The 13389-nt window shown below is 39.0% G+C and overlaps 1 pseudogene; it reads right to left on the reverse strand.

Annotated features, from left to right (window-relative positions):
• Nucleotides 1-3194: 3194 nt before the first annotated feature.
• LOC101583488 lies at nucleotides 3195-3647 on the reverse strand (annotated as a pseudogene).
• Nucleotides 3648-13389: the final 9742 nt, after the last annotated feature.

Below are 13389 nucleotides of genomic sequence, written 5' to 3' on the forward strand. Positions count from 1 at the left end.
TGCATGTGTCACCATATTTAAGTGTCTTTAACTGTTTTGGGGAGATACCTAAAAGAAGAATATCTTGGTAAAGTGGGATTTTTACTTTCAGTGTTTTAAAGAATTTCCACAGTTTTGTAGTAGTTTACATTCCTACCCACAATGAAGAAGTGGGAACACATTTTTTTCCCTAGAGCCTCACCAACATTTGTTATTAACTTCTTGAAGATAGCTACTTCTTATGTAATGACATGGAATTGTCAGTGTTGTTTAATTTGAATTTCTCAAAGATCCACTAGTGTTGAACATTTTTCATGTATTTATTACTATTTATACTTCTGAGAAGTGTCTATTCAGTGTAGTTGCCTGTATTTGATTGAATCTTTTAATTTGAGAGGTGTAAGCTTTTTGAGTTCTTTATTTTTAAATTTTTATTTTTTGCAGTACCAGGGATTGAATTCAGGACCCTGCACTTGCTAGGCAAGCGCTTATTCCACTGACCTATCTCCCCAGTCCAATATATATTTTAAATATGTACTAGTGCTTCATATGAGAAATCACTGGCAAATGTTTTTTTCCTATTCTGTAGGTTGTCTCTTCACTCTGTCATTTCCTTTGCTTCTGCAGAAGCTTTTTAACTTGTTCTGATCATATTTATTTTTTTCTTGGTGTAACAGGGGTTGTCCTTGCCTATGCCTCCATCTTCAAGGGTTTTATCCATTTTGTCTCCCAATGACTTGTTTCTGTTTTATACTTTGACTTTTGATTCATTTGGTTTTAGTTTGGGCCATGGTGACAGGTATGAGACTAGGTCAGCGATGGTGAACCTTCAGAGAAAGTGTCCAAACTGTACCCCAAAGTCACTTATTTATTGCCAAGTTCTAACACTGCAGTTGCACTTGAATACTTAGGCTTTAGTTTAGGAAAAACAAGTCATATACTAACAACTTCTGTCTTGAAAGAAAAAACAAATACCACACATGGTATAGTTTTACCCCACTGGTCGAGGTTAAGCCTTTCACTTGTGGAAAGCCAGTCTTACCAGCACCATTTCACAAAGAGGTTATCTTTCCTCCAGTGAAGAAATTTAGCCACTTTTTCAAAGATAATGTAACTGTGTGTGCCTGGAGTTATTTCTGTATCTTTCATTCCATTCCACTACTGCACAAGTCTTTTCTCTTTTTTTCCAATATCATGCTGTTTTCATCACTGTAGCTTTGTAGTGTAACTTGAAGTTCAAGATAGTGATGCCTCCTGCTTGTTCTTATTGTCCAGTATCGCTTCTGCTATTACATGAATATCTATCTATCTATCTATCTATCTATCTATCTATCTATCTATCTATCTATCTATATCTTCTGATTTCATATACATTTTAATATTTTTTATCCTATTCTAAATGGAATGTTACTGTATTTGGATTGGGATTGGGATTGCATTACAACAGTTTGGGACGTGTGGTCATTTTGAATGCATTAGTTATGCCCATCCATGAGCGGGGGATAGTGTCCCATTTTCTGATGTCCTTTTCAGTCTCCTTTTCATGGAACTATAGTTTTTGCTGGAGAGGCCTTTAACTTCAAAGTTTCTTGGTTAGGTTAAGTCCTAAGTACGTGATTTTTCTTGATGCCACTGTGAAAGCTTTTTGCTTCTCTAATTTCTTTCTCAGTGAGTTTATTATGAGTGTACAGAAAGCTATTGATTTTTGTGTGTTGACTTTGTGTTCTGCTATGCTATTGAATTTAATTATTCATTGTTGGAGTCTTTTGGTAGAATGTTTTGGGTGTTCTATGTACAGGATTATATCATTCGCAATATATATAATATATATTATATCTATCCCTTTTTGCTCTGGTTAATGCTTTGAGAATGATACTGAATAGAAGTGACAGTGGACATCCCTGTCTTGTTTCCGTAATACCATTTAATATGATATCATACATTGGTTTGTTATAAATGGCTTTATTTGGCTGAAATAGGGTTCTTCTATGTATATTTTCTATAGGAATTTTAAAAATCATGGATAATCTTGTTGAATTTTGTCAAAGCCTTTTTCTACATGTACTTCAGGGCTCTTGTGATTTTTGTCCTTGCTTTGGTTTATGTGGTACATTGCATTTATTTCGTGTATGATTTGTATATGTTCAACCATCCTGTATTCCTGGTAAAAATACTACTTGGGCATGATTTATGATCTTTTCCTGGAATTGTTGTGTTCTTTTCATCCGTGTCTTACTGAGGATTTTTTTTTAAATTCATGTTTACTAGGGAGATTGGCCTGTAGTTCTCTTTTTCTTTGGCTTCTTTTCTGGTTTTAGAACCAGAATGATGTTAGCTTCTATCTCAGTTGCTTTTCACTCATTGCTGGGACAAAATACCCAACACCCAAAATTGAGGAAAGAAAGTTTTATTTAGCTCACAGTTTGTGGAGATTTTAGTCCACACTTGGCTGGCTGGCTCAAAGGTAGATGGCAGCAGTTCATGGAGGCAGAAAATAACGAAAAGCAGAGGCGGAGCACAGCTGCAGCATCTACCAAGCCTCTCTCTTCCTTCCACGCCGACTTCAAAGACTGGAGCTCCCGGAAGGAAGTCAGGGCTGCTGCCCTGACGATCCAAGCTCCTCTAAAGTGGCGCAGCTGCATTGAGCAAGCTCCTCCGAGGAAGTGGTGCATGCAGAAGACTTCCTCAACCCCTATAGACACCCTTTTGTGTTCAGTCAGCTTAGGGGAGGGCCCTCCCTGCCCCAGGGCGGGGCCACCACACCCCAGGGTAGGGTATCACCCAGCTGGTCTAGCCAAGCTTCTGACATCTCAAGTTGACAGAATGTCATAGTGTACTCTTTTTCTTTTAACTTCATTAGAGTTTGAGAGTATTAGCATTAGATCTTCTCTAAAGTTCTTAGGAACTTGGCAGTGAAGTCTTTAGGAGTTGTGCTTTTCTTAATTAGTAGTTCTTTTTTAAAAAGAATATAACTAAAGAACGTCTATTTTTCACTAAGACTTTTTCTTGAGGACATAGCTAAACTTTGTCATCATCCCCTACCCCATCTTAAAAGATTAGTACAGTGAATGTTATAAAGCCAGTAGGAACAATCTGAAGGACTGGAGCCAACATCGACAAGGAACAATTTCCATCTGAATCAAAAAAAATGTTTAATTTTTTAAATAAAGGCTCAATGGAAGTTTCAGGTTAAGAAGATCCTCACACCTCACATTTCATCTAATGCATTCAATCGTGGCTAGAGTGTAACAAAATGGAAAGAGGCTCACAGGACAGCGCTCCACGGCGAGCACGGCACACACCTGCGCTCCCAGCCCGCCCCCCACCCACCGCCCCTGCTGTTTCCAACTCAATTTTTGGCCAGCCTGTTGCGCCTGCCGACGAAGGAGCACGTAGATCTTCTCTTTGATCCAGTCTTTGTTACTAGCCTGGTATGTCTGGGTGTCAACTCGGTAAACAAGTCAACGGAGGTCTGCCAGATAGTGAATAAAATCAAACAGCTGACTGATACTGTACGTGACTGAGGGGCTGGTTGGGTTCATTCTCTTCAGATGTTCTTCATACATTTTACAAATGCCTTCCATGCCTTCATTAACAGATCCGTAGTCAGCGTACATTCTGCCTTCTGGCCTCTTGGTAGGCTGCACCAGCAAAATAGCGTGAGACATCTGGCCAAACCCTTTGCAGCTGCAAAGGCTGATGGCACAAGCCACACATGAGGTCATAGCAGTTCTTTTTTAATTTACTTCTTCAGTTTTATTGAATTCCTTAGGATTTTTATATATTTTTGTTCAGCTTTGGTTGTTCACATGTATCTAGAAGTCTATTCATTTCTTCTCATTATTCTAAATTCTCCATCTTATCAAACTAAGATTCTGAAAACAGTTACCAATGACTTTCTGGATTTTGATAGAATCTATTCACTTTCTTTTTTCATTTCTAATGACATTGGTATGGGTCTTTACTTTTTGGGCTATGATGCAAAGCCCAATTTAAAAATCCTGCCAATCTCTCCTTCATTATAGATGGGAAAATAAGGTATTTCCATGACCAGGAACACCTTGCAAGTTCATAACCATGAAACCCGCATTATAAAAAAATCTCCAAGGTATCCTGCAAAGAGATAATCCTAGTAAGTCAAATGACATGTGTGTCTCTGCTAGGATGAACAGTTAAACAAAAAGAAAAACAAAGGAAATGATCAACAAGAAATAATCAGATGACACTAAAAATTAAAACCTCTCAGTAATAACTCTGAATGTAAATGACCTCAACTCTCTAATCAAAAGACACAGATTTGCAGAATGGATCAAGAAACAAAAACGAAATGCAGTACACAAGAAACCAGAAACATATTTAGTTCAAAAGTTAAAAATCAAAGGATGTTTGTGTGACACTCTAATATTCCATGGAAGTGGGACTCAGTAAAAAGGAGTAGCTGTCTGCTATGACTTGTGTCTGAATATCCTCCAAAGTCTCATGCAGTCATGGTGAGGAGTGCTCTTCAGAGACAGCTGACTGTCATGTGTGTGATGTGGAGATGAAGGTCATACGATTAGGTCACTGATTTGTTTGTGCCACCCTAATCCTAGCAGCCTAAGTAGAGTATCAAAGAAAGACATTAAGGCTTGCTTATTGTTTTGGCTGTCTTCAGCCACTACTAACCATCGCCCCTCGGCCATGTGCCAGCCAGTTATGGACTGAAGCCTCTGTGAACAACGAGCTAAATAAACCTTCCCTCCTTTAACTTTTTTTTTTTTTGGGGGGGGGGGGGGTTGGGTAAGGTACCGGGGATTGAACTCAGGCCCTTGTGCTTGCCAGGTAAGCACTTATTCTACTGAGCCATCTCCTTGGGCCCCCTCTATTAACTTTGAGCATTGGGTATTTTATCTCAGAAATAAGAGAAATGTAACTAAGGCACTATCCTATTCTCAGGCAGGGTTGATTCCCATCCAAAACTTAGAACAAAGAAGGTCATCATATATTTGTTAAAGGAACAATTTAGCAAAAAGAGATGATAATTATAAACATATATGTACCAAAACACCAGAGTGCCCAACTTCATAAGACAAATGTATAGGGACATGAGAAATCAGAGAAATACCAGCACAGTTAATGGGAGACCTCAATATCCCACTGCCACAAATAGACAGGTCAACTAGACAAAAAGTCATCAAAGAAATATTAAAGTTGAACCAAACCTTTGAACAAATAGAGTTAATCAATGTTGAGTGGTCCACCCAATAATAGAGTATTCATTATTCTCAGCAGCACATAAGATTTTCTCTAAAATAGACCACCCACTAGCCCATAAAGCATACTTAAGCAAATACAAAAGAATCAGAATTATCCCATGCATACTAGTAGATTATAGTGAATTGAAACTAGAAATCAGTGGAGAAAGAACTACAGAAGCTGTGCAAATCTATGGAAATTAAACCATATTCTCCTGAATAATCATTCAGTCATAGAAGAAATAAAGGATGAAATGAGACAGTATGATGTCAGTACAATATAGCAGAACCTTTGGGATACAGTGGAAACAATCCTAGGAAGGCAGTTTGTAGCTATGATGCCCATGACAGCAAAACAGAGTGAGTGCAGATAAACAACCTAATTTTGCACCACAAGGTCCTAGAAAGCCAACTATGATCCAAATACAAAAATGGTATAAGGAAAGAGATTAAAAATATCAGAGCAAAAATTAATGATACTGAGATAAAATAAGGGAAAGAATCAATCAATCAGAGATGGTTGCTTGGAACCATGTACATTGTTTAAAGATACCTATCCAGGTCATCATATTCCGTGGGGGTCCTGAGTCTGTCATTGTCTTTGAACTACTTTTCAACTGTATAAGTCATAGGCAACTGAGAGAAGTACAAAAAATCTTGCTAATAGATATACAGATAAATTTTTCTCATTGGAATGTGAAAGATTTCCCCTCTCTGTGCCAGTTAAACTGGACTGCCAACTTGTTTGGATTGAAAGCCACCCAGGAGATTAATAAAGTATATTCCTGGGTAACTCTGATGGTTAAAGGGGGCTTGATCTTGGAGTGTATATGTGGCCTCTTGCCCCCTCTTCTCTGGCCCTATTTCCTTGGTTTTGTCCCCAGCCACCATGAACAAAGCATCTTTTCTCTTGCATACCCTTCCATCATGGTGTTTCTGCCTTAGAGTCACCTGACCACGCACTGAATAGCCTAAAACTGTAAGCTAAGTTAAATCTCTCCTTTAAGTTTTAAGTGTTGGGTGTTGTGTCCCAGCAAAGGGACACTATATTCTCCCACTATTCTCTAGCCCTTTTGGAGTCCATTAGCAAACACATTTCAGCATTGCTGGTAAATTTCCATGCTTGTTCTCGAAATATTCTTTTGAACTACTTATCATCTCTTACTGATCTTTGCATTTAGTTAAATAAAATTACTGACGTGTTCAAAGTTGGTTTTTTTCCCTACATCTAAAGCTTCTTTTAACTTAACTATCTAAATAGGGCAAAAATGTTTTCCAAAGTCATGTAAATAAATAAGGTTCATGACTTTCAAATTCCAGTTAGGCATATCTAATGTGCAAAGGTTAATCAGTGACTAATCTTTGCAATCATGTTTGTGCAGTAAGGTACCCATAATAGTCAATTTCATCTATTTCTTCTCTAAATAAGTTTTCATGAAGTTCTTCTTTTAATATATAATTCTCGCTTAGTGTGTGCTAACTCTCAGCCCTTTTGCAGGTGATTATGAACACAGGCCGTCTTCAAAAGATTAGTAATTCTTAGACTTAATTCTATCTCAAATCATGAATATAATTAATTCCTCCTGAATTTATGCTTTTCTTCTGACACTTAGAAATATTGACATGGGAAATTTATTTTTGGAAGTTGGAATAAGTAATTAGATGCTTTAAAATTGATGAATCATCAGTTAACAAAGCTGATCATATTAGCATGAGGTATTGTAGGCCATTTATGTAAACAGCCACTTGTTCCATTTTGAGCTTCCTTTCAAAATCCTTTACAGATCAAAAAGATTTGTGAGTTTTAGGAGATTTATTACAAATCTTCTTAACTTGTGGAAGCAAGTCATTCCCCCTGGCCCACTTTCACGGCCGGTACCCATCCGGTCCATCCAATGCTCACGTGGGTGCTAAGTGCGATTTCCTTGAGGGACACACACGAGAGGCATACCTCACTCTGCGTAAGTGGAACCTCAGGATACACGCACGGCATCCCTTTGGAAATTCGCAGCATGTTGGGGCACTGAAGAGTCTGAAAAGGCACAGAGGAAAGAAACCTGGTTTTTAAATCAAGAATTTATCAAATATCCAGCATCGGCTCACACAGTGCTCCCTGAGCCACCTCCCTACAGGCAGCTGCACTCCTTATTCCCACACAGGTGTGCACAGGGCCTACGCAGCACAGGAGCTATTTTCACTCTACATCAGCAGCAGACTTCAAATCTGGCAGACAGTAGACTTTCATTCCCAAGTCATAAGTGTATCAGATCAGGATACCATTAATGTGAGTCACGTCACCCCCTGGGTGAGTCATGTCCAGCCACTCTCCTAGGTTAACCTTTGGGAAAGCAGGGCTGGTTCTGCTCATCCTTGTTATTTGTGTAGTAAAACACTCAATAAAAATACTTGGGAAATGAAAGGAAGAATGAACGAATGATTACCAAATGCTGCTTCTTGGTAACACTGTTAGGAAAACATTTGTGGAGCAGTCATATTACTCAATGTATTGTCTTCCTTGTGCATGTAAGAGGTCGCCCAATTTCCTGATTTCATGAAAAACAAGCCTTCTTGAATTTGGGCGGCATTAATTCTATATAAAACTACCCAGATGTTAGCTGAAAGCCTGGAGCCAAGCGTGATCCTTCTCAGGCTCTGAAGCTGAAGGATGCTCTCAGACCAGACCTGCCGTGTTTTGTGTAGCCACCATTGCTCTAGTTTCCTCAGCAGCTTCTGGTGGACTGGAATTCATGCGATAAGTACTTCAGGATCATCCTTGATCTATTCAAATTATTTTTTGAGACAGTAGTTGTCCAGCCTGTCCTGAACTTGCTATGCGTTAGCTCAGGTCAGCCTTGGACATGCCGTCCTCTGCCTCAGGCATCCGGGTGCCAGGACTAGAGACATGAACTACTGCTCTCAGCTTGTTTCCAGATGTGCTGCAACCCCACTGCCACAGGGAGCGCCCCCTTCCTTCATCCTACTGTGCTAGCCATCTCCTCTGAACAACCAGGGCCCTTGTTGGTTCAGTAACACAAAAAGTGCTCCAATCACCCACAGTGTCCCCTCAAGTCTGATTATCTGGCTTCAAGTCCTCCCCACAGCACTAGTGGTTTCTAATGCTATGCAAGCTCCTCAACCTTTTTCACATTTTACTGTCCCTGCCTTGTACATTCATAAGGATTTAGTGGGATAAGGGATATAAAGCATGCTTCACCTGTGATAAAAATCCAATTATTATTATTATTCTTTGTTATTTACTTTCTTGGATGTTATGATCTTTTAAACCTTATGTAATAAATTTTATGCCCATAGTCTTAAAATGCCTTCTTTGATTATAAATTCTTTGACAGCAGTGACTTGTTGTCACTGTTGTACGTAGTTGCTTTTTAAAACATAATTGTTGTTATGGATAGTTCCTGAGCAAGTAGCATACTGGGTTTAGAATTATCTTTTCTAACTCCTCTGAGCATAGGCAACTTCAGGTATGTGGAGAAGAGGATCCAAAGCATTAAAATTGCTTTGGATTCCAGGTAGAGATTTCCTGGTGCTGTCTGCATCCCTAGTCCATGAAGGACGTGTCACAAAAGATTACTACTAGGCAAGTCTTGTGGTCCAGGTATACAGAACAGGTATCGCAAAAGGGCTGAACTATCTAAAGCACCTCAGAAATCAGATATTAGAGATCTATAAAGATTGCCAAATAATTAGCAACAGGTGGAGCCTATTCAAATTCTGTGTCCTCCAGGCTGATAGGAAAATCTCAGTGTTTGCCACTCACCACGCAGCATGTTTCTCTGCCCACCCGATTTACAGATCAGCTCTTACCAGATAAACTACAGTTACCTGAGGAAAGTTTTCAGACCACAAACACCCAGACTTTGTCCAGTATGAACTAAATTAGAATCTCTGGTATCAGAGTGAAGCACCGCTGTCATGCAACATGTCCTCAGTAGATGCACAAGCAGTGCTGACAATCATGATTATAGTAGGAAATGTTTGCCAACTAAAAACCAGTAGGCAATGAGCAATTCTGAGCGTGACTTTGTGTTGGGTACCACAGAGGATAAAAAACCACTAATAGTTATCACTGTTCTCAAGGAGTTTTTAGTCCCTTCTCAAAGAAAACTTCTGTCCAGAAAAATACGGGTAAACAAAGGACATCAAGTTGTGGGAGTGCCAGCGAGATAGCCCAGCAGTCTAAAGCACCTGCTTAGGCAAGCTTAGGCAGGTGCAGGGCACCGCAGTCCAAGCCCTGGCACCACATGCTGTGCCAGCCCCACCCTTAGGGCAGGCTGAGTTGGCAAAAAAAAGATGTGGCAGTATGTTTGTGTTAGAAACTAAAATCTGCACAAATTTATAAGGCAAGAAGGCCCAAGAATCCCATAGAAGGAGGGTGGGAATAAGACCACCTTGACTTCTACACATCAACCGTGAGATGCATTTTCATGAACATAGACACCATCCAAGACACCCATATGCTAATAGTCTGGATTTTGAAGACATCATAAAAACTTGGTTGATGTAACCTTTATTTTTATGAAGTTCAATTCTCACAATAGCTCTTGAAGGTAATGCTGATGTTGCTTTCAGTTTAAAAAGCTGACACTTAGAAAAGATAAGTGACAGCTTTCAAAGGAGTGTGGTCTGTGATTGGGTACACACATTGAGGGACACGTAGGCAGTCACTGGAGGACGTGAAGGGACAAATAGGCAACTGCTGGGGCCATGGGGGTCATGTAGGAGCTGCAGTCTTCTGCATAAGAAGCTGAGCAAAACTTGGGGCCTGAATCCTCATCCAGCAGGCTACAGTTCCTTACTTTGCCTGTGACACTGACCTTCACACTTGCCTATGTGTTTCTCTCCATAAAAACCTGGAAGCTCTTATCTTCCTGTTTGGATGCAGGCTTTTGCCTATGGCCCTGACAGTTTTACATAGCAAAAAAGATTTAAAACAATGTTAAAGGCACTGAAATTAATGTACATTTTTATTCTCTCAAAAGTAATTTATTTGCACATGGAATTTGAGGCATTCAAAACTTTCATTTCTGAGAATTATGCCTTCATAACCCCTTAGTCAGAGGAAAGGCATTAATTTTATCTAATGGAAAAGTTAGAGGCACCTTAAGAAGCCAAAGTTTTATTTTAACAGAGGATAAGCACACCGTACATGGTTGGCTTGAGATTCTTTTCAGGGCAGATCTGACTGAACACTAACCCCAATTAGTGGAATGTGTGTGTGTGTGTGTGTGTGTGTGTGTGTGTGTGTGTCTCACTGCTGCTCTTTGGGAACAAAAGTAATAACTAAACCCTACTGAGAAGACTTTAAAAATTTTCAAGTGAGTGTATAGCATAGTTTCTCTCTTTTTTATGGTCAGTAAATTAATTTTTCCTGTTACTTGTACATAGTGTTCAACTGTAATGAATACCAAAATCAGATGACAATCAAATATCAGAGAAACTCTTTCAAGTTTTCAAGCATTTTCCATTGCTAGTGTTCCAGCCTTTGGCTTTCTCACTATGGAGCTTGTCACTATTTTTTAGTTTGGTTTAGGAAGTTGTTTAAATTTTGCCATTGATGAGAATATTGGTAACCATCATTAAGAGTAATTTTTCCTTTCTACTTTTAAGGAAGGGTCACAGGGTGTTCAGGGTCTCACTAGTGATCCTCCTGTTTACAGCCTCCCAAGAGCTGGGATTACAGGTGTGCACTACTATGCCCAGCCTCAATTGCCATCTCAGCACACCCTGGGGGCAGGGCTGGCATGGCAGGGATCAAATCCCCGGCTCCTTCACCTGCTTGCAGGCACTTTAATTCCACTGCCCAAAAGTAATTTACAAATTGGTTAATTTTCTACTTGGACATATCTGTATAACATCAATGGTACAATTGTGTTTTCTTAAAAATTTGCACTTGAACTCCAGTCATTACAAAATAATCAGCCTTCCCTAAAAGAAAAAGTAAAACAAAAATGGAAATCATGGGGCCCAGAATAATATAAATTTAGAATACAAGTTCAAATTAAAATAGAAATCTCATGTAAGGTCTAGGAGAAATGTCTCTAGGAAAAATAGAAGTGAGAAATTATTTGACAGGTTGCATTTGTAGGTGATTATATTAAAACACTGGGCACCAGAGGATTTAACAAGACTTAAAAGTAAATGCTGAGAGAAATCACCTGAATTCTTTAGAAAGAGGTGATACAGAACTCTAAGAAAAACAAAAATATGTTCAGGAAAAGAAATAAAATTTTAGTATATAACTTGGACCCGCTGCTACTCATATTTGCATAGCTAGATAAAGTCAAGCCCAAACTTATTTAGAAGTGTGGAGGTCAATATTAAAGGACACTGCCTGGCTTGGTACTGCATGTCTATAATCCCATCATGCACAGGAACTGAGCCAGGCACTCGTGTGAGTCCAGTCTGAGAAATTCTGTCACTTAGTGAGGCTTTGTGTCTAGAACCAAATATAAAAGGGACTGGGATGCAGGTTAGTGCCAAGTGCTGGGTTCAGTCCCCAGTAACACACACACACACACACACACACACACACACACACACACACACACAGAGCCAAAACAGATATTTGAAAGCAGATTCTCTTGAGGAGTGAAGTTAATGTCTTTGAGGATAAGGGAACAACTGCTTCTGTTTGACACTGATACATGCTCTATGACTTAAAATTCTGTATGCATACAGTTTTGATAAAAATAAGAACTGAGTACGTATTTAGAGATGTAAGTTTATATTTCTAGCTTTTAAAAGCCTCAGTAGAAACTCTGTCGGGCTTTCTCCAGTGCTCTGTGTTGTAGGGTTGACTAGTGATGCATTTTCAGTATGTGGATTAGAAAGATTTTCTGTTATAGGGTTAACTAGTGATGTCTTTTCAGTGCATGGATTAGGAAAGTTCTCTGCTGTAGGGTTGACTAGGATGCCTTTTCATCATGTGGATTAGGAAGGTTCTCTATTGTAGGGTTGGCTAGTGATGACTTTTCAGCATGCAAATAGGAAGGTTTTGATGGCTTTGGTGTAATGAAGGCAAAGCCTTAGGACAGGGTTCCACTGAGAAGGGTCTTGGTCAGATTTTGTTTATAACCTCTTTTGACTTTGGTCAAGTCCTGATAAATAGTGAGAGCACTTTCATGAGCCTCCGAAGGCCAAGTTCTGCACATCTTATGATGTGCTGAGCTGTTCCTTATTGTCATCAGTTATTGATGCAAACAGAGCTCTCGTGTTGAGAAATGTTGCTTTGGATGGTCTGGCTATTTGTTGGGTTCCTGTCAGAGAATTTTGCTGTATCTAAGGCATGAGGATGACTGGAAATACAAGGCTGAGGAATGAGAATCTATCTGCAAAAGTGACAAGGATTTAACTTAAACCTTCATCTAAGGGACCTCTAATTCCTTCATAAAGCAAGTTTTCCTAGTTCATAAAACAAGGTCCAAGGTAGGGTGCTGAGTATGGACTTGAGGTTGCTTTTATTGACTCAAATAAATTTCAAATTCTTGCATTAGTTGCTTTTGTATCTTGGCTAATGGTGTGATTGAATCAATGTTCTGTCATGCCTCAGTCATTCAGCTATAACAAAATACTTTGGGACTGAAAATTTATCAGTTGAGGTATGTGAATTTTTATGATTTTAAATGTCTTGAATTGTTTATAGTTAACTTGATCAATAAGTACACATTCTAGTTTGGGCTGAGATTAGGAAGAAACACAGTAAGGATTGGGAATATAGCTCAGTGGCACAAACATTTGCATGGCAAGTGGAAGGCCCTGAGTTTAATTCCCCATACCAAAAAAGAAAAAACAAGAGACACAGTATATGTTTTGGAAGTGAAATTAATGTTAGTTAAGACTCTACTATATGTCAGGCAGTTTATAGTCATTATTTCACTAATACTTACAAAACCTTGCATTACTATTTTCATCTTAAATATGTGACATAAAGAAGTCATGTATCTTTTCTAAGACCTCTAAGCTAGTGAATGGTGGAACTGAAATGTTAAAGGTTTTTTGAAAAAAAAAAAAAGACACGTCTGGCCAGTTTTTCTCAATATAAATCTAGTTGTGGGAACATTCCTGGTAAAAAGTGTTGAAAGTGAAAATTTGTGGCTCTACAACTCTGAACCGGGAAATGGTTTGTGATTATCCTGAACCCTAATGCTTAAAAACT

The sequence above is a fragment of the Octodon degus genome, unplaced genomic scaffold (genome assembly GCF_000260255.1).
Source record: "Octodon degus isolate 3935 unplaced genomic scaffold, OctDeg1.0 scaffold00240, whole genome shotgun sequence".
Taxonomy (NCBI): domain Eukaryota; kingdom Metazoa; phylum Chordata; class Mammalia; order Rodentia; family Octodontidae; genus Octodon; species Octodon degus.